This window comes from Ochotona princeps, chromosome 21, assembly GCF_030435755.1.
Source record: "Ochotona princeps isolate mOchPri1 chromosome 21, mOchPri1.hap1, whole genome shotgun sequence".
Taxonomy (NCBI): Eukaryota; Metazoa; Chordata; class Mammalia; order Lagomorpha; family Ochotonidae; genus Ochotona; species Ochotona princeps.
Genome location: NC_080852.1, coordinates 23,308,282 through 23,331,715, shown reverse-complemented (window position 1 = coordinate 23,331,715; position 23,434 = coordinate 23,308,282). Strand labels below are relative to the sequence as shown.

The 23,434-nt window shown below is 45.5% G+C and overlaps 1 protein-coding gene across 1 annotated transcript in view; it reads left to right on the top strand.

The window, feature by feature from the left end:
• CACNA2D3 (calcium voltage-gated channel auxiliary subunit alpha2delta 3) overlaps positions 1-23,434 on the top strand; it is a 714,521-nt gene that overhangs the window by 66,172 nt on the left and 624,915 nt on the right. The window lies entirely within an intron of this gene.

Below are 23,434 nucleotides of genomic sequence, written 5' to 3'. Positions count from 1 at the left end.
AGCGGCCTGGATTGCATTTTGGTCTCCCCACTTAGGGACTCTGTGTCTCTGTGCCTTGATTTCATCAGCTATAAAACAAGAATAGATGCCAACCTCTTGCATTGGGGGTGGGGTGGCGCTGAAAGCTCAAGCCCTGGCCTACAGTTGGCTCCCAGGACATGGGCGCTGCCATTGAATTCACAATTGAGAAGTGGAGACATGGCCATGGGGCCGTTTCCCTATCACCAAAGTCAGAAATGGGCCCTGGATCTCTTTGCCACTCTCTCCCATCTCCCCTTCTTTCTAGGACTTTCTCTGCATTATGCGTCCTGGTGTCTCTTCTCCTCTTGCTTACCACATCGGTCTTCAGTCTGTCAAAGAGCCGATGCATCATGCCCACATAGGTCTTCAGTCTGTCTGCATCATGCCCTCTGCCTGGCCTCCCAGTCCCTGGTTGCATTTCTTCTGATTCACTTCTCATGTGGTTACCAGGTTGCTGACCTGGTCTCTTGTATGCTATAAAGTCCTAAATGATACCCCATCAGAGCCAGTTGCTTTCATACTTCAGAGGGCATCAGAATCATTTGGAGGAAGTTGCCTTATATTGAAAATTCCAGGATCCCATCCCATATAGGTCTGGACTCAGGTATGGCTTAGGTCCAGAATCAGCTGCCAGGCCCTTGTCCCAAGGGATTATGATGCATGTGATTTGGGGTAACACACTGACCTGTGAGGGTAAGTTCAAGTTTCTCAACAGGTCTCTCCACTCTGTCTTCTTCCTGCCTCTCTGTTAGACCAGTGACTGTCCCCATGCTCACCACCTCCTATCTTTGCTTCCACCTTCCACCCAGTTTTTTTTTCTTGTTTGTTTGTTAAGATATAGCTCCCAGGGAGACTGATGGGAGATGCAGAGGTAGTATCATACCCTTTGGTGTTCATTACAGGCTGATACGTGCTGGTGGAAGCACTCTCGGCACCAACTGTTAAGGCAGTGATTCCTTGGAGCTGTGAGGTGGATAAGGTGTGGGTCCACCTCTAGAGAAAAGGGAAGTGGGGGCAAGGAGATGGAGAAACTTGCCAAGCTCCTGTGCCTAGTGAGCAGGTGGTCCAGGTCTTGTGGGGTAGTTTCCCATGGACTTCAGTGATGCTGGCTCGTGTTGTGGCATGATTGGCAGATGCTACTGTGTCATTCACTGTGCAGGGATCAGGGATACTAGGCATCTTTCCATTTGTGGCTCAGCCCCACTCAGCCCCACCAAGATCCTTGTGGATAGTGGATCTGCAGCTGGTGGACAGTCCTGCCTGTAGAAAACTGGACTCATAATTATTTGAGCTAGTATCTCATTTAATGTATTTAGGTTCATGGTTTTCATAAGCACTGATTCTTTTCAGGAACAACACTGCCATCAATCATTGAGTCCTTCAGTGTTTTGGTAGAGTCAACACTGTTGGAGATCACGTGCCTGGCCCTTAGAGACCATGTAGTTGTTGAGGTTTTATGGTTCTATGTAGTGATACATGCACCTGTTTCACTCTACCTTTGGTGAGGCTGTGCCTCAATATTTTTCTGTGAAATTCATATTGTTTCCTATCAGCCGTTTGTATTCAGTTCTCTGTTATAATGTTAGCTTTGTTAATGTTTGAGTTTTGTTTCAAAATAGTCAAGAAGATACCTCAAAATAATCAGAGAGGTTCTTTTTGGAGCAGGACTGTGGCTTAGTTATTAAGCCCCCAGCTAAGCTAGGGCACCTGTTTCTTCAAAGGTAGATGTAGGCCTGAATCCTAACTCTGCTTTGAGTTCCAGCTTCCAGCCAGTGCACACCCCAGGAGACAGAGTTGGTAGTTCAGAGAGTTGCATTCCTAGCTCCAGATGTTTGCAAGCCTTTGTGGAGTGAACGAGCAGGGGTGAACTCTGTCTCTGTATGTCTGTGTTCCTAAGGAATAGATAAAAGTTTTAAAAGGTGGTCTTAAAGGGCAAAGAACTACATGGGACAACATCAGTCTTCTCCAGGGGCAGGAAGGTAGTGAGTTCTTGGGAACGCATAGGCTGGTGGATCTTGCCGGGCAAGTAATGGAGGGAAAACGTGAGTCTGTATGCCTTTGCCAGACCCCAGCTTGGCTCCTGCCCACACGTCAGAGCCCTCCCCCACCCCGCCCCTCCATGAGATGTTAATTTGTTGCTGTGAAAATTATCTTGTCACTGACATGGAATCTGAAAGAATCAGCTCTTCTTAGAAAGTGGTTCCTATGGTATCTGTGGGGCTTTGTCAGTTGGCAAGTTATGAATATGTATGTCTCAGGAAAAATTCCTCATTTCAATTGCATTTTCTGTAATTTCTCACTTAATTTCACATTGAAAGTGATGACATTTCCACCCTTTGCCTGGGTGAATGTCTTTGGAGATGTCAGTTTGAGCATGTGGACTCAGGGGCTGTTAGAATTTACTAAATTCTGACCACAGACGCACTCCCGCTGCCCTCCAGTTGCTTCTGTATGAAATAACGCCCGTGCTATTGCATTATCGACGGAAGATAAATGCCATGTGTGATTATGGTAAATTAGACCTTTTGCATTATTTATGAGATCTGATGTAAACCCTGTTACACCTTCCCCCATTGATGTTGACATAAAAGCTGTAATAGGACTGATTGGTAAACAGTTTTAAAATGTGTCACACAGAGGACCAAGTCTTGGAAGGCAGTTCTAGTCTAGGCTTCCCCTCCGGTATGAAAGCAGAATTGTAGGAGGTGGGTCAGGTGGGCCTGAATACAGCCCTTGAGAAATGGAAGCAGAAGATGGCGAGGCGTATGTTCATCCCAGCCCCGAGGCCACTGGTCCCCAAAGCAGCTGCAGGACAGGGGCTGCCAGGCACACAGGTATGACTTGCCCTACTTCAGTGTAGATTCACTTCAGGGAATTTTGGTTTTCCACATCAAAGCTTTCAGAGGGACAGGCATTTGGACTCAGGGTGAAAACACCAATTAAGACACCCTGTTCCCATGTCAGGTCTGCGGGTTGAATTCGAAGCTCTGTCTCCTGTTCATGCTAGGCCTTTACAAGGCAGTAGGTAATGGGTTCAGGAGATTGGGTTCCCACCACCCATGTGGGAGACCTGAACTGAACTTTTGGCTCCTTCTGACCACGCCTTACACTGGTGGTTACAGCCATCCATGTGGGGAGTAAGCTAGTAGATGAGAATTGTTATCCAAAAGTAAGTAAGTAAGTGTGTGTGCGTGTGCACATTTAAAAAGAGAGAGAAGAGAGAGATTCCATCTGCTGTTCCCTTCCCAAATGTCTGAAATAGCCGGGGCTAAACCAGGCCATGGCCAGGATCCAGAAGTTACACCTGGGTGATGGTGCCCACATGTTTGGACCATCATCTGCTGCGTTCACAAACGTTAGTAGGAAGCTGGAGTGGAAGTGAAGTAGCTGGATCCTGAGCATGCCAAGCAGCAGATTAGCCTGATCCGCAACAGGCCTGCCCGGAAGAGTGTTTTTATTGTGAGTTTCTCTAGGAAGGCACTGCCAGAGCTCCTTCCCTGTGTTGTGTGTATCTCTGCCTTTGGGTAAGACATCATGATCACATCCTCTATTGTTACAGCACAGCTCCCTCAGGTCACAAGCCGTGGCTGTGCTGTGTGCTGGCCGTCAGGGAGGGCAGGACCCTTCCCACATTTCTTTCTGCAGTTCATGGCTGTCTGCACACTCTTTGGTGCGCTGGGTCCGAAATCCCTGTTCCATGCGTAACCTGAAGTTTGGTGTGTCTAGCCTGTGAGTATTAGCAGCTCACCTGGGAACTGTACACTCTCTTTTTTTTTAAAGATTTATTTTATTTTTATTGGACAGTCAGATACACAGAGAGGAGAGACAGAGAGGAAGATCTTCCGTCCGATGATTCACTTCCCAAGTGAGCGCAATGGCTGACGCTGCACCAATCCAAAGCCAGGAGCCAGGAACTTCCTCCAGGTCTCCCACGTGGGTGCAGGAACCGAAGGCTTTGGGCCATCCTCCACCGCTCCCCCCCACTCCCCAAGCCACAAGCAGGGAGCTGGAAGGGAAGCTGAGCTGCTGGGATTAGAACCTGTGCCCATATGGGATCCTGACACGCTCAAGGGGAGGACTTCAGCCGCTGGGCCACTGCGCCAGGCCCGAACTGTATGCTCTTAAGAGTGGAGAATTTTCAGTGTGGGCTTTGGTGGGTAAGGCGAGCCTGTGCACACCAGCAGAGACACCTCTGACAGCAGGTGGAGCAGCAGGAGTGAAGGTCCCAGGGAGGGGAGTCTGAAGGCACCTGGCCGCCTCTGACCAAGTTCATTGATTTTGACCTCAGGGATCTAAAAGGGCTGCTGTCCACAGCAGGAGAGCAGTCCCTGCCTCCTTGTTGCTTATCTTTGTCATAGCCTCGGGCCCTGGTATCTTTGCCAGTCTGAGGACAAGAACTTGACTGACTCCTTTCTGCTAGCCTTTCCAAGGGTATTATCACATTCCTTGGACCGTTTTTTGGAGTCCAGTGGAAGGGCAGAGACCCCGCTTTGCGGTGGCCCAAGGTCCTTCTGTTACGCAACCGAAAGGTCCTTCTATTACTCAGCCGGAGGCTCCTGGTGGGGCACCTCCACAGAGCACTGGCAGTCCCAGTGCTCAGTGGGTCTCTGTTGGTTAATTTATACCGCTTGCTGACTTTTTATGCTTCAGTTCCAGTACGTTTGAACAATGAAATTAAACTGGCCCATTTCTAGCACACTAGACAGCTTTGTTCTCCGGCTTTGGCACCCAGCCGCATGTAGAACTGTTGAAAAAGAAGATGCACAGCTTGGGAGCGCCGTGGAATTCAAGGTTTCCTGTCTGTCAGCTCAGGTCTGGGCAGCCTGCCACCTGCCAGCTCTGTCAGGCTGACGGGGTGCCTGCTGGCATCGTCTGCAGCCCCAGGCTTTGGCCAGGTCCCCTGCAGCCAGACCCTGAGGCCTATGCCTGCTCAGTGATGCTACCCTCTACTACCTTTGCTCTTCAGGCATTTTCTTGGCCTACGTACTGGCTGTGGCCAGGAGCTCCTGCCCAGGCAATTGGCTTCAGGTCAAATATATTGCAATACTCCTGTTTCTCTCCCTGTTGTCTTTTCTGACCCCTTCCGTCTCAGCCCCTTCCTTCGTTTTCTTCATTCTGGTCCTCACAAGGTTGGTCATTATAGTGTCTTATCTTGGTGTGTGATCTTTTACAAAGTATCTTTCTTTTAGAATTGCAGATGTCTCTCGTGCAAAAAGGAGGTCCGATATTTACCAAGCCTTGATCAGATCTGGATTCATGCTATGCCTTCCAGGCTGCCTGCAGTCTCACGTCGTCGTCTTCTCTCATTATTTCAGTGTCCAGTTTTGAAAGGGAAGGGCTCCTTTTAGCTTTTTTTGTGTGTGTGTGGGGAGGATGAAAACATCTTCAGAGAGAACATCACAGAGCCTTGGCTCTGCAGAGGCTCTTAGTGGTCCTTCGAGGCTGCGTTCCTGCGGTGGGTGTTTGGCCTAGTAGTTAAGAGGCCTGTGTCCCGCTTCAGATGTAGCTGGGTTTGATCCCTGGCTGCAGGGTATGGTGATTCCAGCTTCCTCCTAATGCGTACTTTTGGAGGCAGTTTTGATGTTCTAGTGCCTGGGTACCTGGCGCCCACCCAGGAGGCCTGACTCCTGGCTTTGGCTTGGCTCCAGCCGCTGTGGTGAGTGTTTAAGAAGTGAAGTAGTGCATGGGATATTTCTCCCTCCTTCCCTTTGTCCTCCTCTCAAATTAAAAACAAAACAAAACAAAACAAAAACACAGTATGTCTTATAGTAATACAAGTTGACTGAAATGACATGCGATAGTTATAACAACTATTTTGCATTTAGTTTCCCAAATACACTCATTTTTTAAAAAAGGAAGTACAAAGGTGATTTGATGTCATTGTCATCTTACAAGATTGCGTGCTCTCTCTCGCTCTCTCTCTCTTTTTCTTTAAAGATTTATTACATTTTTTTGAAAGGCAAGGTTACCAGAGAGAAAGAGAGAGAGTTGGAGAAAGAGAGGGACCTTCCATCTGCTGGTTCACTTCCCACATGATTGAATTAGCTGGAGCTGGGCCCAGCAATGCCAGGAACTTCTTCGAGGTCTCCCACATGGGTGCCAGGGCCAAAGCGTGGAGAGCATCCTCTAATGCCTTCCCAGGCACAGCAGCAGGGAGCCAGATCAGAAAGACTGCAACCAGGACTGGAAGCAGTGCCCACGTGGGATGCCACCCCAGCAGCTGTCACATCAGCCAGCTGCACCTCAGCCCTAGCTCCTCAAGTACTCTCGATTTCATGGCAAGTGATATTGGTGTTGTATTGATGATATTAATTTTAGGTAAAGATGGTGAATCATGTAAATGCAGTGTTTATGGGGCCGACAAAAACCTATGACCTGAAGCTCATTGCCTACTGTTGTACAAATGAATCCCTTGTTTACATTGTAGGGGTAAAAAGAATTTTTTTTTTTTGCAAACCCTGGAAGTTTGATATTTTACGTAAAGCTGGCAATGGACAGACTGACAGGAAAACAGGCATGCAGATTTATTCGTATGCATGCACACGGAATTTGTGCGAAGTACAAACCTGGAAGAAAAGGCAAATGGTTAAGGCTTCATCACCCTCCTTATAGGAGAAGGGAGAGTGGGATTGATGAAAGAATGTTAGAGAAGAAGCAGATGATTTAAAGCTCTCCTGGGCTCTGGATGAGGTTTGCTAAGGCAGTGTGAGTGGAGATTAGTCTGCATGTGTAAGAGGGATCTCAGAAAGTGAGAAGTTTTCAAGGAAATTAATGCATGTGCAATGGAACCAGGAAACAAGTCCCGAAAGCAACACCCAGCCCCTGGTCTGTCTCCCCTCGCCCGAAGTGCCCTTGCCTGCCTCTTATTGAAAGGAATTCACTAACCTCAGGGAGTGGTGAATCTGTTCCAACCAGGTTATAATCACTGGCCAGAGAGAGTTCTGGGCTCCTCCAGTAGATGGTTAATATTTGCTGGAGGGTTTTGTTCAGGGCAAGTCAAGATCTGAAACTCCACCACCTGTGCTTCCCCAGGAGAGAGAGGGGGTGTGTGTGGGGGCGATCCACACTGTTTCCGTAAAAACAAACCACAATCTGAATGCAGACTGGCTCCCCAGTTCTTTACTGAGATCAGCTTGCCTGGCCTGTTAGCTGTCGGAGTCTTTCTCTTCACTTTTTCAACTAACCTACAGTCACCTTCTCCTGTGCTGGTTCGTCAACCACTTTCTATGTCTCAGATAGAACAAGTTCCGGGGGGGGGGGCAAATCAGTTGTCTCAGATAGAACAAGTTCCGGGGGGGGGGGCAAATCAGTTGTCTCAGATAGAACAAGTTGGGGGGGGGGGTCAAATCAGTGGCGACAGTGTCAGCTTCAGTTGTTAAGCTTTAGTTAATCTTTCAGGGGATCTTGCCATTAGGTAGCTGGGGAACTTGGCATGAAGCCCTTTCTGTGCTTTACTTGAACCAGAGGGTGGGAGACAGGGGTGTGGGTAGAACACAGGGTCCTTGGGTTTTCCTTGAGCTGGAAGCAGGCAGGAGGTGGACTCAACATTTTGGTGTATCATTTTCTGACTGCCAAGGACATATCCATTCTGCTTTCAGGGTTGAGTAGATTGGATAGAGATCAATCGGTTTTCAAAGCTAAAGCCATCTTTTACATTAACTTTTTAAATATTTATTTTTAAGTTAAGGTGTGTGTGTGAGAGAGAGATATCTTTTATTTGCTGGTTAACTCCCCAGAAAGCTGCAATGCCCATGGCTGGGCCATGTAAAAACCAGGAACCAGGAACTTCATCTGGGTCTTTGACATGGGTGCTAGAGGTCCCGACACCAGGCCATCATCTGTTCCTTTCCTAGGCAGGTTAACAGAAACCTGGTTTGGAGGTAGAGTAGCCAGAACATCTGCCTGTGCCCAATAGGCATTATGTATTAATGCCAGTCCCAAAGATCAAACCATTTGCTATCTAGTCCTATATGGGAAAATGTTTGCTGTACGTGGTATGCAATATGAGGATGGAGCAAATATTAGGACCGTGGCACACGGAGAGGAAGAGTTGGAAAATTCCAATCAGATCGTTCCTCTTGCTGTGTGGCTGATGGATCTGGGATTCAGAGAAGGGAAGAAGTTGGCCAAGGTCGCCCAGCCCATGGATGGTCTGGTGTGGGAAGTATATTCCACAACCCAGTACTTCTAGCCTCCATCCCTTCCCAGCCATCATACCGTGCCCCAGGCTTCATGCCAACACTTGTAGGTCTTTTCGATTGGGTTTGATCTCACATTGGATAGTTGATCCAGAGCAGAAATAATTTGTAGCATTCAGCAATTACACATACAGTGCTTTAGTTTAAATTTCTGTTGCACTGGGCCCTTAAATGATTATAGTGATGGAAAGAAAGGTAATTCAAAAAATGAAGGTGGTGGTTGTGAAGTTAAGTAATTTACTGCCAAGTAAAAGGGAATGAAAGGATTTCCTAACAGAATGCTGAGCTGCTTTGCCTTTGTGATTTCAATTCTATCTCCAACTTTTCTGGTTGATTTCCAGCTGGGAGAACGCATCAAGGTAAAATAAAATGCAAATGATCTCTTGTGTATGCTTGCGGTTTTCTTATTTTAGTCTCATTCCTGCAGAGGTTGTCAGAGCAGGAGGTCAGTGCCGTAGGGCTGACTATTCTAGAGCATCCCGCTTCACAGCTTTTGATTATCCAGGATGGAATAGTCCTTGGAGCATGTTGTCCCGTAGACCTAATCTTGAGTTCCCGCATTTTCCCATATTTTAGGCAAAACTGGAGACCCTAGGATGACACTGAGTGGCCATCCCATATCCCTGGATACTGGTTTGGTTAGGTTGCTGGGAGCGATCCTCTCCCCACTTCCTCCACAGGCAGGAAGAACAGAAAGGAAGATTGGAAGCAGCTGTCTCATTTACTTTTCTCCATTCCTTCATGCTTCTGTTCCCTGCCCACCCCCACCCCTCCATCGGTGGTGAGCATGCACCTATATAAACATCATCAAAAATAAAGTATTATGAAAAAAAAACATTTTTGAGGTAAAAATGTTTACTTATAGTAAAAGATTATTGCTGTATTTTGCAAAAGGGACAACTTGTTAAATGATCCTGTGGCTTACTTAGAACTATACTTTTTGTTTTTATTTTCATTTCTTCAGAAAATTTTTTTTCTTATTCATCAGTGATACATAGATCATACAGTAGCATTGTTTTCTTCAGGAAGGTTTTTTTTTAAAATATTTATTTATTTTATTGCAAAGTCAGATATACAGAGAGGAGGAGAGACAGCGAGGAAGATCTTCTGTCTGATGATTCACTCCCCAAGCAGCTACAGTTGGAGCTGCTCCAATCTGAAGCGAGGAGCTCGGAGCCTTTCCAAGTGTCCCACGGGGGTGCAGGGTCCCAAGACTGTAGGCCGTCCTTGACTGCTTTTCCAGGCCACAAGCAGGGAGCTGGATGGGAAGCAGGACTGCCGGGATTAGAACCGCCGCCCATGTGGGATCCCGGTGCACTCAAGGCAAAGACTTTAGTCCCTAGGTCACGCCACCAGGCCCCAAGAAGGGTTTTGATTTTCATTTCTTCAGCGACCCATTGGTCATTTAGTAGCATGTTATTTAACTTCACGTTGTTATAAATTTTCTATTTTTTTCCTCCCTGTTGTTGATTTTGTTTTATGGCTTTTCATTCGAGCGAATGTGTAGTAACTGTGTAATAGAGACTGTCATATCCAGATGTGAGGATACAATGCAGTATGCATCTCTATTTCCAGATCAAAGATGAAACCGTTCAATGCATCTTGACAATAGGATGCTGGATTCTCTTCCATTGTCCATACTTACAATGTCAGTATATTCTTCAATAGCAGAACGATGGACTTATGACTGTTTGTGAAGGACTGTACCATTGTAATAATATAGGGGAAATCATGGAGGGGGTGGACTTGGGGAGTGGTGAGGGGAAATCTCAAAGCCTATGGAATTGTATCAGAAAATAGTAAAATAAAATAGAAAAGAAAAAAATGACAGAGGAAAAAAAACTGTGTTGTTTGTTCTGGGAGCCACTGGACCCGCATGTGTGTATGGAGGACTTGAAGTGCGGCTAATGGGAATTGGGATTCTCTGTATGTGTGAGATGAACAGTAGGTTTTGTAACACACTATCATAATATAAAAGTGTCGACTGCGTGTGTGATAATGTTGTAGATGTGCTAGATTAAATAATTAATTGTAACTCATCTTACTGTTTTTTGACTTTATAAAATAGTTTTCAGAAAAATGCAAAATCACACATGGAATTAATGTGGATATTAACTCTAGGAAGGATTGAACATATGAGTAGAATAATTAAGGATGTTTTTATGATTGCAGTGATGGTGGAGAAGCCTGACTTTTACTGACTAGAGAAGAGTGTCGCTGTACTGTTGGAACCTACAGTGATAAAAGGCACGTAGCACCTCCTGGGGAAGGGAAGGAAGCGTTTGGCTTAGGCCCCAACTACGAGTGTCTGTGCTCGGTAACTGTAAAGGTGCCCTTGAATCACTTTTATGGAAAGGCAGGATTATTAAGTTAATCATCTTCCACCAGTTATTTGGTAAAAAAGGAATCGCAACTGAGTTTGAACTGTATTTTTTTTTCAAATTAAATCCAGACAAATCAAGAAAATAAATAGAAGAAAGGAAGCTATTGAAAAGAGCTAGAGTATTTGATCTCAGAATAAAAGTGGTAGAATAAGTTGTAAAACATCGAATCGACAACCAAGAAGTCATATTTTCTTCCTTAAAAGACATGTGATAAAATTAAAAGTTGAAAGTCAAATATGAAAACAGGGAATTTATCTCAGCAGTTCTTGAGCCCTTGAAGGGAGAAGGCTCAGAAAATGACATTGGATGTGTGCCAGAACCCTGTGAATTCCAATGCATTGGTTCTTGCTAGTCTTCTAAGTTCATTAATAGAGTTGCAGGACTTGGAAAAATTAAACTCTAGGGTACCCAGAGTTTGAATTTCAGATAAACAACAAGTAATTTTTATGTAACGATTTGCCATGCAAGAATTGGGACATAAGTTTGCTAAAACAACAACAACAACAAAAAAACCAAACAAACAGACAAACAAACAAAAGCCCTGAATATTTACTTGAATTTTAAGTCTAGTTGAGTGTTCTGTGTTCTGTCTTGCAACCCTAGGTCTGGGAATCCCAACCCTCAGTTTAGAGACAGAGAAGGAAGCAGTTGGGGGTTGAGCAGTCACTTGGCAGCACGTGGTGAAGGGAAGGGTCTGCACCTGAGTGACCCACGGGCAGGCTTTGCACCAAGTGCCCCCACTTGGAGCCTGGTAACTCACTGCTGGCTGCTGGAATCTGGGGCTCCTCTGTTTGCCGAGCCTGTCCATGATTCTGTTAGGTTGTCTGGCTTTCTCATGCCATGGTGAATGGGCTAGAGGAATCCAGCCCTTAGTCTCAGGGACCTGTCTTCTTCATGCCATTTTCAAAAGGGCATGCACTTTCCCACAATACCACCTTGTACATTAAACCACTAATGTGCAAGAGGGAAGCTAAAATAACCAAAAGAAAGGAGTTATAGAGAAATGGAGGCAGGGGAGAAAACACTTAGAAAGCCTACAATATTTTCAAAGCTAAAGACATTGTTGCAGGTAAAAAATAAGAGCAGAAAGCTTTGAAAAAGAACATGGAGAATAAGAAGAAGCACTTAGAAATGGAAAATTATAATGCTTTGGCAGATACAATTAAGGACATTCCTTACTAAGTAGAATAAAATAAAATAGCAACGACATGGAGTCAGGTAAGAAAAGATTGGAAAGTCTGGAAATTGATGTAGCTAGTATGAAAAGGTAGTGAGGAGGGAGCTGCTGTAACATCCAGGACAGGTTTCCTGAGCAGACAGAATCTCAAGATGGAAAGTGCTCACCAAGTATGTGTGGGATGGGGAGGGATGGGGAATCCATTCCTAGACACATAGTACCTAGAGTGCCAGGGATAGAAAACAGATCTTCAGCTTCACAAGGAGAGAATAAGGCATTGGATTGGCATCCGAGTTTTGACAGCACATTTGCAGTTAGCAGAAAAGTTGGAAGGGAATGTCCAAGGTGGACTTCAATAGCCTGGTGGACAACTTTTAGTGAAGAGCAGAGGTAGAGTAATGAGCCCATATTCCTCCTCCTCTTTCTTCTCAATAGGTCGCTGGATCTGCTCATCTAGTGTAGGGCCCAAACACTCCAGCTGGACAAGCACTGTTCTTGCTCTGTTCTCAGTAGAGCAAGAACAAGAGGGGACCAGTGTGAAGTATGTAGGAAGAAGGAACTGGAGTTGGTGGATCATATTTTTATATGCTATTTATGGGCTTTTGATAGGTTTAGTTTGTAAGAATCAGTGATAGGAACATAAGCAGCAAATGAAAATCTAAGGTAGTCTTAGAAGGAGGAAAAACAAATTGTACAAGAGAGGACATACACACGTATCGAGTCAGCTCCCTGGGCTTAGCAATGAAGAATGTGCTCACAGTCAGTATTTACATTGTTGAGTGCTGAGTTAAAACTCTTGCCAGAGAGTTGGAAGGAACATGGAATCACAGTGAGAGCTGAATAGCTGTTTCCTGCAACAGGTTGCCAGTTGATAATGTCTGTAATTGATATTGATATTGTTCTTGATATTTAACAACAGGGTGACAAAGACCAGAGTAAGTAGGTAAAATAGTTACAAGTGGTTGCCTCTGGCTGGAATTGATGGCCATGGTGTGGGAGGTGGAACAAACAGGGAGCTAAGAGGGGTTGGGGTGCAGAATGGCCTGTTTTGTTAAAAAGTCAACATTGTTATATTGGGGTTGCCAGATCAAATAAAGCCTGCTCCATTACCCTGAACTTTCAGGTAAACTGTGAATATTTTTAAAGTACAAGTGTACCCATGCAATATTTAAGATGTGTTTGTGTTAAAATGTACTTGATTTTGTTGTCAATTGAAAATTCAGATATAACTAGGCATCCTGTTTTCTTGGTTGCTTCATCTGGCAAACCTGTATTATGTGTATGAATGCTTTTGACAAGAGTTAAGTCTGTAATTATTTGTGCATAGAAAGATTTGATAGTGATGTACCTCTGGGGTGTGTGTCATGGGAAAAGGGTAAGTCTCAGTTTCTCCTTTGCTGCTCCTATATTTGGCTCATTTTACTGCAGGCCTGTGTCCTGGACCCTCTGCACAGCACCAGTCCTGAATAGAGTGTGCAATGGCCAAGGCCCCTTCTGCAAACCCTGGGAACACATCCCTCTGTGTGCTGGGAGGTGGGGTCTCAGAGACTTAACCCAGCTGAGCTCGAGGTTATTAAGAGCTTATCACCAAGAAGGTACATACTATCTTGGGACCATATTGAGAAGAGGACCAGAGAGTCTGTATCCCAGGAAGCAGGTCTCATTACCCACTGGCACTTCCAAACTGCCAAGGTTCTGCCACCTACCCTTTCTGTCAAGCGGAAACTTTGTGATTGCCCAGCAGTGGGAGAACCAAGGTAATGTGGAACTGAGGAACAGTATTGTACTGGACAATGCCAGCTATGAGCTGGCCCTCCCACCTCACGGTCCTGTCCCTTTGCTGGCAACTGGAGATCTTGCTGTAGACGGAAGCCCTGGCTGGAGTGGGATCACTTGGGATCCTGGAGAACTTTCCACAGAACTTTTAAGTAATGGAAATAGAGGTCAAGAGTAATTATTCTGTATCTGCTCTGTACTGAGCGAGGCAGAAAGGAGTTCACCCATTAAATTACATTTTCAGTGTTCTGTTCCGATGCATGCTCCTTTACAACTTTATTAAAAGAAAGCATAATGTGAAAGGCTTTTAGTTCTGATGGAAGAAAGACAGGAGCCTCCGCCAGGGATAGTAGAATGTCTCATCTCACCGTCTGCTCTAAGAACAAAGGATTTTTTTTTATAACCTGGACTGGAGCAGTTCCCTTGGATTATATTAATGGAACATAACCTTGATAGACTTCTCCAGAGGATCTCTTAAAGTGTGTTCACTCTTTCTAAATACCTTTGATCTTAAACTTTTTATTATTTGACTATGTAAATTTTCTGTGCTCCTTTGGTCTCTATTAAGTCATCAAATATGTAAGTGGTTTGTTTTTTAAAAATCAAAAACCTCTTTAGAGATGAGCGCTACACATGTGTGTCCTTTCTTCTATGGGGGTTTTGTCTAGATTCAGTCAGCTTAACTGAGCATGTGCCTGAGACCCTGGAGTGTCCTGGACTCTTAGGGTCCCTCAGGGAACAGAAGACCCATGCCTTGGTGAGCCCTTCTATTCCCCTGGGGAGAGGCAGACAGCAGCAATGAGCCCAATGAAGAACAGCAATTAAAAACTTGGTTAAATGTCACAATTGATGGACTGGTCCTATAGTACAGTGGGTTAAGCCACTGCTTGGGACATTAGCATCATATATTTGGATTATTAGTTTTAGTCCCTGCAGCTCAACTCCCTTCCTAGCTTCCTTCTTTTTTTTTAAAAAAGATTTATTTTTATTTTATCACAAAGTCAGATATACAGAGAGGAGAGACAGAGAGGAAGATCTTCCGCCCGATGATTCACTCCCCAAGTGAGCGCAATGGCCAGTGCTGTGCCAATCCGATGCCAGGAACCAGGAACCTCTTTTGGGTTTCCCACGTGGGTGCAGGGTCCCAAATGTTTGGGCCATCCTCAACTGCTTTCCCAGGTCACAAGCAGGGAGCTGGATGGGAAGTGGAGCTGCCAGGATTAGAAGAGGCACCCATATGGGATCCCAGGGCGTTCAAGGTGAGGACTTTTAGCCTCTAGGCCACACCACCGGGCCCCATCAACTTCCTTCCTAGCTTCCTTCTAATGGGAAGACATTGGAACATGGTCTAAGTATTTGGACCCCTGCCACTCATGATGGCGACCGAGGTGGAGTTCCAGGCTCCAGGATTTGGCCTGGCCCACATTTCTGATCCAGCTCCCTGCCTGTGGCCTGAGAAAGTAGAAGAGGATGGGTCAGACCTGTGAGTTCCTGAACCCATGGGGAGACATGGAGGAAGTTCCTGGCTTCAGCTCAGCTTAGCTCTAGCCATCATGGCTATTTGGGGGAATGAACCAGTGGATGGAAAATCACTCCATCTATCTGGCTTCCTCCTCTCTCCTCTCTTGTAAATCTGCCTCTCAAATAATGCAATTTAAAAATTCTTTTAAAAAGTAAGATAATATGTGGTATGAAGGAGGAAGGCAAAAAGGGACCCATGGGGTTGTTGGGTGGAGGAATGTACAAGCCCAAAGATGGTGCCAGGTAGTCAGCCTTCAATTTGCCATGAAGTAGGGCTAGGATTTTGACAAATGACTTGGAAGGTGTTGGGACAGTGTCCTGTCAATCTAACAGCTATTTCACAAGAAATAAGGCTGTCTGGTATAGGTCTTTGTGGGGAAGTTAGCAAAGAGGGTGTACACAGCAAAGGTGTGTATCTGAGGAATAAGAATCTGGGACTTGTGCAGACTGCATGTCCCTGACTGTCAGATGTGGACCTGGTGTTAGAAAGGTAGATGAGTATGTGGAAAAACTCTGAACGCAGTGGCTGTTGTCCTGGGCGTGGGGCATCCAGGGGTGCACAGACTCACGTGGGGGCCTGAACAGTGCCCCAGGAAGCTTGTGAGGAGTGGCTGTCCTGGGACTCCTGTTCTCCATTGTTCCCATCCTGTGCTGCGGCCGTGAATGAGGCAGTGGTGCACGGCCCTGAATCCGGGTTGGTTTCTGGTGGTGACTGCTGGGTGCACCTTGCAAAGCTGAGCTGGCTGCTGATGGAATGGAGGGCTATGTCAACAGGATTGGACACATGATGGCGGAGGCTGCATCGACTGCATTCTTAAATTACATGTTAATTACATGTAAATTACATGTTAATTACATGTAAATTACATGTTAATATTGGACAGGCAGAGACAGGCTGACAGAGCCTCCATCTGCTGTTTTATTCTCTAGATGTCCACAGTAGCTGAAGGGCTGAATCTGGAGCTGGGAACCAGGAACACGAACCAGGTTTCCATGAGTGGTGGGAACCCTGCTTGAGCCGTCACCACTGCTTCTTCCAGAGTGTGCATCAGCAGGCAGCTGGGAGTGAAGCCAGGACTTGAACCCAGTCACTCTAATGTGTAGGCGGTGCCACTTTTGGCTCTGACAATCTGATAGATGCAGAGGGAGGCAGCTTTTGATGAAGAGAGGTTTCCAGGTCTCTGTGTCTTCTAGGCTGGCAGCTTCTCTGAGCTCTACATCCTTCCAGAAGAGTAGTTTGTAGGTGTCTTGGACCCTGACCCTGAACTACTCACTAACCTGCCCTGGACTCTGTATTCCTGAACATCTGTGTGTGAAATTCACTTAGAACTATGTATAACCCTTTCTTCCTACAGTACTTATGTTCTTTTTAAATTTTTAATGTTTTATTTATTTTTGTTTGAGAGGCAGGTTTACAGAGAGAAGGAAAGACAGAGAGATGTTCTACTTGCCCGTTCACTCCCCACATGGCCAGGAACCAGGAACTTTTTCTGAGTCTCTCTCATGGGTGCAGAGACTCAGGGACTTGGGCCATCCTCTGCTGTCTTCCCAGGCCACAAGCAGGGAGCTGTATGGGAAGTGGAGCAGCTAGGATACAAACTGGTACTCATATGGGGTCTCAGCACCAGTGCCAGAGGCTCAGCGTACTGTGCCACAATACTGGCCCCAGTCTCTTCATTCTTTTTTCTTTTAAAGATTTATTCATTTTATTACAGCCAGATATACACAGAGGAGGAGAGACAGAGAGGAAGATCTTCCGTCCGATGATTCACTCCTCAAGTGAGCCGCAACGGGCCGATGCGCGCCAATCCGATGCCGGGAACCTGGAACCTCTTCTGGGTCTTCCACGCGGGTGCAGGGTCCCAATGCATTGGGCCGACCTCGACTGCTTTCCCAGGCCACAAGCAGGGAGCTGGATGGGAAGTGGAGCTGCCGGGATTAGAACCGGCGCCCATATGGGATCCCGGGGCTTTCAAAGCGAGGACTTTAGCTGCTAGGCCACGCCGCCGGGCCCAGTCTCTTCATTCTTAAATGTAATGATTCAGCAGTTTAAATTTTCTCTGTGTTAGTGTCTTTGCCTAACTAATAAAAGGGAAACTGTTAATGATGTTTACAGATTATCTTGTAACATGCATATATAGTAAAGATTTATTTATTTGAAAATCTGAGTTACAGAGAGAGACAGGAGACAGATCTTGCCCCCACATACACACACATTGAGAGAGAGAGTCTTCCATTCACTCGTTTATTCTTTAATTGTCTGCAATGGCCAGGTCTTCAGGGCTGAGCAGGTAACTTCCTCTAGGTGTCCCACTTGGGTGGAGGGACCCAAACACTTGGGCCATCCTTTATTATTTTTCCTAGGTAATTAGCAGGGGGTTGGATTGGAAGTGGAGCAGCTGAGATGTGAACTGAGCTTGTATGGGAGGTAGATTTTACATTTTAGGTGTTAGGCTTATTTTGAAAAGTGAAGGCAAGTGCACAGTAAAGCAAAATCACAATTGAAATCAGGTGAACTTATTTCAGTGCTAGGATTTCAGGTAATGCTACAGAAATGTTCACTTACCATTCTGTTGCCAAAAAATCTCCCAAATACTATTGTTAAATAAGAATATTTGTCCTTTGAGAGGCAGAGACAGAGAGCTCCCACCCACTGAGTTAATCCCCAGATAGGTGAAAGGGCTGGGGCTGTGCCAGGCTCAAAGTAAGAGCTGGGACTCAGTCTGGGCTGGCTACACGAATGTCAGGGACCCAGCTGCCTGAGCCGTCACCACTGCCTGCATTGGCAGGAAGATGGAGTCAGAACTCAGAGCCAAACATTCCAGTGTGGGATATGCATGTCCTGACAGGGAGCTTAACCTCTTGTCCACTGTGCCAAATACCTTGCCCCTTGCAACTGTATTTTTTCAGCTAAGGGAATGGAAATAAAATCTCAGTAGTCTTCAGGAGGATCTGCTAGTTCAGGGATTAGGAGGTCTGTGCTGGAAGCTCGGTGACTGGAAGGGAGAGCTCCACCTCCACTTCTCTAGTCTCCCCTCTTCCTGTGTGATGGGGTTGCTGAGCATCCCTGCCTTATGGGATAGTCCAGGAGGATGAAGGATGTGGTGCTGGGCTGGAGCCAGTGCAGCACCTGCTTGTGGTGAGGACTCTCGTTTCCCCTCCTGGCACATGAGCCGTTCTGTTTGTGACCTGTCATTTACAGCCTTTAACGTGTGTGTGGTGTGAGCTCATGAGTTGATGGTCCAAGATTAGGATATCACCTGCTTGCCAGTTGTTCACTGTGAAGTCATTGGAGATCCTATCTCTCGGTGCTTGGGGACAGCCCTTGTTGGAATGAGGCCCTTGGAGAATCGTGTGTTGACCCCTGAAGGCTCGAGACACCTCTGACTGGAAGGAGGCTACAGTGTAGTGATTCTCCTGCTCCAGAAGACACTAGCTGAGTTCATTGGCTTACTAGCCCCATCACTTGCCATTCCTCAGATGTCCACCGTTTGCGTTTCTTTGATGACAAGAATTTTCAAGTACTACTTCATGAACATTTTCCAGAGCTTTCTCTTGACCAGCAAACAGGCAGAGGACCTTTAAATGAACTATTATATCATGACCACAGAGAGACCAGCAGACGCCCTGCCTCCCTGCTCTCTATGGGGAATTATTTGAGGCCCAAGGGCAGGGCCTGGTTAATGCACAGTGGGCTGTGATAAAGAAACACTGTAGCAGTGACCCTCATGAAGGATGAGCCGGTGCTTCTAGCTGCAAGTTGATAAGCAGAGTTACACATGGTGTTAAAACCGAAGGGGGTCCAGGTGGTGCTCCTGTTTTATTGATTTAATCTTTTCTAAAACAGATGTCACGAGGTGTTGATGTAACATGCCAGGGTATGAAAAGGCAGTTCAAGCAGAGCTGGGAAACAGCAGCTCTGAGATAATACTGAAGTACTGCCATCCCTGACAGAGAGAGATCTGGTCACGGTGGCTGGCCTTTGGTGCTTAAAGGCTGGCCTTTGGTACTCTGGCAAAGGCTGCAGGACCCAGACCCTTTGTCCTTGGCTGGAATCTTTCCAACAAGTGTGATGGGGAAAAGATAGTCCTGAAGTAGACCCTGTACAGGGTTGAGCATCCCCTAAATTAAAAATAAAAAACCCAAAAAAACCAAAAACCCCCAAACCTATGAAATATGAAATGTTCCCAAATTGGAAACTTTGGCACCACAAATGGAAAATTCCACACTCCGAAACTTCACTGTACAAGTTGCTAAAGAGATTGTATGAAATGACTTTCAGGCCGTATGTATTAAGTGTATTTGAAACAAACCAATTTTGCATTTTTTTTGCCATTGACTTTTTTATTATTTATTATTTTTAATTCATTAATTACATTGTATTATGGGACACAGTTTCATAGGTACTTGGATTCTCCCCACCCCTCCCCAAACCCTCCCACCATGGTGGATTCCTCCACCTTGTTGCATAACCACAGCTCAAGTTCAGTTGAGATTCCCCCATTGCAAGCATATACCAAACATAGAGTACAGCATCTTATTGTCCAGTCAAGTTCAACGGCTTCTTAGGTATACCCTTTCTGGTCTGAAGACAGAGCCAGCAGAGTATCATCCCAGTCAATTGAAAGCTCCAACATACCATCAGCAATGGGGTTTCATTCCCACAGTATTTCTTTATCTGTGTTAAATATCCCAGAATCCCCCTCCCACACCCAACCCCCCAAAATCTCAAATGCAATGTGGTTTTGGCCCCAGGTGTGTTTTGCATCAGGGAGCTCACTTTGTCCACTAGGGGAAGGCTGCTCAAATGTAACCTTCTCCAGGCATCAGTTAGCTGAGATTGTGGCTGTGACCATACCCTGCTCAGGCCTCATGCTGTGTCTGCCCTCAACTCTCTCAGCTGATGCCAGGTCCTCCAGAGAGCAGCTCACAGACCCCTGAGTAAGGTTCTGCCCACACTTCATCTCGGTTCCCATATTCTTTTTCCTCCGCAGCCCTGGGAGGACACAGTTGACTATGTGATTTTTGCTGCACAGCCTGATGTTCAGCTGGATATGTGTGTGTATCTTGGGGAATGATTAAGTCACGTTCATTAACATGTCTGTTATTTGCTTTTTGGCAGTGACAAAATTCTAAGATCCACTTTATTTGAAATTTTCAAAGATACAGTACAGTGTTGTTTGCTGTGGAGTGAATCTTCAGAATTTATCCTCATTGAAATGTTGATCTCTTCTGAGCAGTTTATAACAAAACTCTTCTACCCACTTAAGATACACGTATGCATAGGGTGGACTTAGTTTTTTGATTTTGGAAGCCAGCAAGTATCCCGTCTTAGTTGCCTTGGTTTGCTGTGTCTCATCCCAGTGATTTCCTGCATTTGAGTGAGTGGAGCAGGTGGGGGTAGGAAGATCCTGTATTTTGTCACCTGTCATTCAGCCATGTCTTTAACAAGGGACTTTCATGGGTGATTTCCAAACTCTCCAGCTAAGAAAGCCACCCAGTGCTTCTCCTCACCCCCCCTGCATGCCTGGAGCCGACCAGCCCTCTCCTACGGTTCTTTATTTTGTATTTAGTATGCTGTTGCAAATGACACTTGTGCCGGTGGGCTGTGGGACTCCAGGGCCTGTGATCTTTGCCAGACTGCGGTTTGGTACTCGTTATCCAGCCTTCCCCGTGTTGCCCTCGTATGTGCATTTTCACTCCCCTAAATGAGAGAGCACATGTATTTGTCTTTCTGTGTCTGGTTTTCTGCGTCACTTAGATAATCCTCTCCAGTTCCATCTGTTTTGCTGCAAATGTCAGAGTTCTCATTCTTTTCATGGCTGAATGATATTCCATTATTCCCTCACGCCACATCCTCTAGCCTTTCATCCAGGGATGGATACTTAGTTTCGTGTCATGGCGATTGTGGGTACTGTCTTTTGCAGATGATTTCTTTAGATAGAGCATTGTAATAGTCTCCAGTTTTATTTTCATAACAGGATGGTGTCACACAAATTTGCATTCAAGTCCTGACATGGTTGAATGGGGTATTATTTTATTGAGGGAAGTAACTTCACATTTTTCACTTTGTCACCTATATAACAGGAAGCACACCTGCATTGCAGTAAGAATTAAGTGGTGGTCTAAATCATCTAGTTGAGGACACCATCAAATGGTGCTGAAAGATAGAATACATTCTTTAAAAAATTATTTGTTTTTATTGGTAACACAAATATACAGAGAAAAGGAGGGACAGAGAGAAAGATCTTCCATCTGCTGGTTTACTCCCCAAGTGACCACAATGGCTGGATGGAGCTGAGCTGATCTGAAGCCAGGAGCCAGGAGCTTCTTCTGGGTCTCCCACACGAGTGCAGGATCCCAAGGATTTGGGGCATCTTTGACTGCTTTTCCAGGCTACAGGCAAGGAGCTAAAACGGAAGGGAAGTGGACCAACTGGGACATGAACTGGTACCCATATGAGATTCTGGCACATGCAAGGTGCTGGGCCTTGTAATACTTATGCTGGCTGGACATCTGATAAGGAGATTGGCTTTGTCTCAGACACAGAGACCGTGTCTAGCAATCATCTTTTTATCGAGTCTGTAGAGATTCTGGCCTTTTATTTTGAGTTCTTTTATTTTACACGTGGCCTTCAGACCCTTGAAGTCAGAAGCCTGAGAACAAAGACCTGTGACCTATTTTATCTGTGGCTTTGTTCTATCTCTCGTCCTTGCTCCCAGTAGGTTCCTGTTCTCTCTGCCTGGCTCCTCACTGTGATGTCTGAGCAACATGCTCACTGTCTCCACTGGAAGCTGACAGTGGGGCAGCGCCTGGGCAGCATCACCACCAGTGTTGTCAGGTGAGCGGTGGGTTCTTCCCTGCAAGTGTTAGACACAGCAGAGATGTGTGGAGACAGTGACCTGATGACTTGTCTTCTCTCCATCAGATCTCACACCTTGCCTTCTTTCTGGAGGTTGCTTGCACCTGAGAATTTGTGTGTCTCGGACACCTCCAGGGCTTTGTGTGACTTCCACAGTGTCACAGCTACTCTTGTCCAGGGTTGAAGCATTAGAAACAAGTGTTAGACTTCTGTTCCAAAGAAAATTTCTGCTTTTTTATTTGCATCAGATAGTCAGACACATGCACTCATACACACACATGCACCATCTTTATTTTTTTTAAAGATTTATTCTATTTTTATTGGAAAGGCAGATCAGATTTATGGAGAGAAGGAGAGACTGAGAGAAAGATCTATCTGCTGGTTCATTCCCCAAATGGCCACAATGGCCGCAGATGAGCCAATCGGAAGACAGGAGCTTCTTCGGGACCTCCTAAAGCTTTGAGACTTCCTCTACTGCATTTCCAGGCCACAGGCAGGGAGCAGGAAGGGAAGTGGTACCCACATAGAATGCTGGCTCTTGGAGGTGGAGGATTAGCCAATTGAGGCATTGCACCTGGCTCACAGGCATTTCTTAAACTAGCAACGCTATGGGCTTCCATGCTAGGGAGAGGAGAGTGGCTTTTTCATTAGGACGTTTTATGCCATGACAAGTGATTCTGCTCTCTCTGATCTTTGTAGAGCCTGAAGGCTTGGTGATGTCCATGTAGAATTTAAAAGCTTTTGTTTTGCTTGCGTGGCAGCTGTTATAAAAATGATGTTTACCCTCCTGTGTACCATTTGCCTTGGCAAGCTTGTTGTACAATGTACCAAATTTACTCTTCTGGGGCCCATTTTATTATATCTTATTCAGAGCACTCTTTTCAGTAGGGAAATTTTAATCATATGAATGCCTGTCAATGACAAAGGGCTCCTTTCCCTTTTGTGACTTATTGTCATTTGTTTTGTCCATTTAAACATGTCTTTAAATAGCCAAAGGTCAAATAAGGATCAGTCATGGCAAATATAAAACGTTAATCAAAGTTTTTGAAGTTGTAAGAAAGAGAGAAGAGCTCAGACAAAATTATGGAGCTGATTATAAGTTGGCTTAATTTTTTTTTAAACTTGCGATTTAAGTATTCTAAAGCTATTACTATTCCTGGTCTGAAAATCACACATACATTTAAAAGTCAGTAGAGCTTGTTACAGGGAAATTAGGCCAGATTTCAGCTTTGTCTTTGGAGTTGCCAGTGGAGTATTTCCTTAGGCTGCTCTGCCTGAAAAGATGCAGATCTGAGAGTCTATGGAATTTTCTCTCCTGATTCACCTGATTCAGCTCCCCCAAGACATGTCTTCAATATCAGAAGGATTAATTGAAAGCAATACATGTTTAAATGGGTACATTTTGGGGATGAATAATTTCTGTAAGGATATCCCACTTTGCTAGATAATTTGGAGGAGTATAGATACGATTGATGGCTAAAAGGCTCATCCTAGC